We start from the raw sequence: 1,352 nt of genomic DNA, 5'->3' as shown, positions 1-1,352 counted from the left end.
GTGTGTGTGTGTGTGTGTGTGTGTGTGTGTGTGTGTGTGTGTGTGTGTGGCGGGTGGGGGACATGGGATAAGAGAGAGAAACAAAGGAAATAAAATTAATGTAATCAAATGCTTTTTTTTTTTAAAGGAAGCTCCATTTTAAATTTGCTCAGATCTCCAGTATATATTAAGCAATTTTCTACGTATGGGTCAAAGTTAAAGAAACTTTCGGAAATTAAATAATATTATAGCTAACCGTGAACTACTATAAATTAAAAATAAACCATGAATAGATAAACAGCATGTACCACTGATCCTAAAGGCACAATAGCTCTGATAATATGTAAATCATGAAACAGATGTAAACCTATGATAATCAAATAAAATTACCAGGAAATCGATATTGAAATACACACACAAACATAATATCCTTTATTGAAAGAAAAAAATGCTTTTTACCATTTCTTGGTGGGAGAATGGTTTGTGAATAAAGGGAGAAGGGCGACTGAGATACTCATGATTTACAAATTCATAAAAATTTCTACCAAAATACATAGACGCCTATTGCCCAGTCAAAGGGGTGTTTTGTGTTACAGTCAAATGAAAGAATGTGATCTTCCTCTTGGGAATTCTACATAGCTTTTATTTAATCCACTTTCATTGCCAAAAAAAAATTATAATTGCCCACAGTGAAATGACAGGGTGACAGAGCTATGCTTTATACTGGGCTGGTACCTGCAACTCAAGCATGGGACATTTTGCATAATATGGCTCACATAAAAGGCTTTGTTCTCCATCGCCTCACTGTGGCTGCAAACCTCAATTTCACTTTGTCGTCACTGACTCTCCCAGACAGATCATTTAAAAATAAATAATACCTTTAACATTGAAGTTAGTTCCTTACCAACATTCATCAATCCCTCTACCTCACATTCAAAATTATATATCAACTATTTTTTTGTTATGCTCTACAGATTTCATTTACACCATGATTCCCAAACCTTTAAACATAAATTTTAAAGATTTACCTTTTAAGTATACACTCCCTTTTGTAATATAAATATTATGTATATAGGGTATTAATTATGTGTGTGTATGCGTGTGTGATGTGCATGAGCGTGCATGAATGTGTATGTGTATACATTTAAACAAAAACATTCACATTGAGTCTGTTTTAAAGGGTCCATGTCCTGGAAGCATTATGCTAAGGACTTACAGCAGATGGCACACAACGATCGTTAGAAACGGGCTTGTTGCTAATGAGAGCTTTTTATTTTCTGACAAAATCCCGAAGCCCCAACGACAGGCAGTATAACATCAATTTCCAGTTTTCAAGGATTTCTTTTTTTCCTGACCCTGTCCGCTTCACTAGC

General features: G+C 34.9%; 1 protein-coding gene across 21 annotated transcripts in view; it reads right to left on the bottom strand.

The window, feature by feature from the left end:
- MAP2 (microtubule associated protein 2) overlaps positions 1-1,352 on the bottom strand; it is a 274,645-nt gene that overhangs the window by 272,070 nt on the left and 1,223 nt on the right. The gene's annotated exons all lie outside the window — the stretch shown is intronic.

The sequence above is a fragment of the Hipposideros armiger genome, unplaced genomic scaffold, assembly GCF_001890085.2.
Source record: "Hipposideros armiger isolate ML-2016 unplaced genomic scaffold, ASM189008v1 scaffold_268, whole genome shotgun sequence".
Lineage (NCBI taxonomy): Eukaryota > Metazoa > Chordata > Mammalia > Chiroptera > Hipposideridae > Hipposideros > Hipposideros armiger.
The sequence above is the reverse complement of the archived record's forward strand: the minus strand, read 5'-3'. Positions and strand labels throughout refer to the sequence as shown.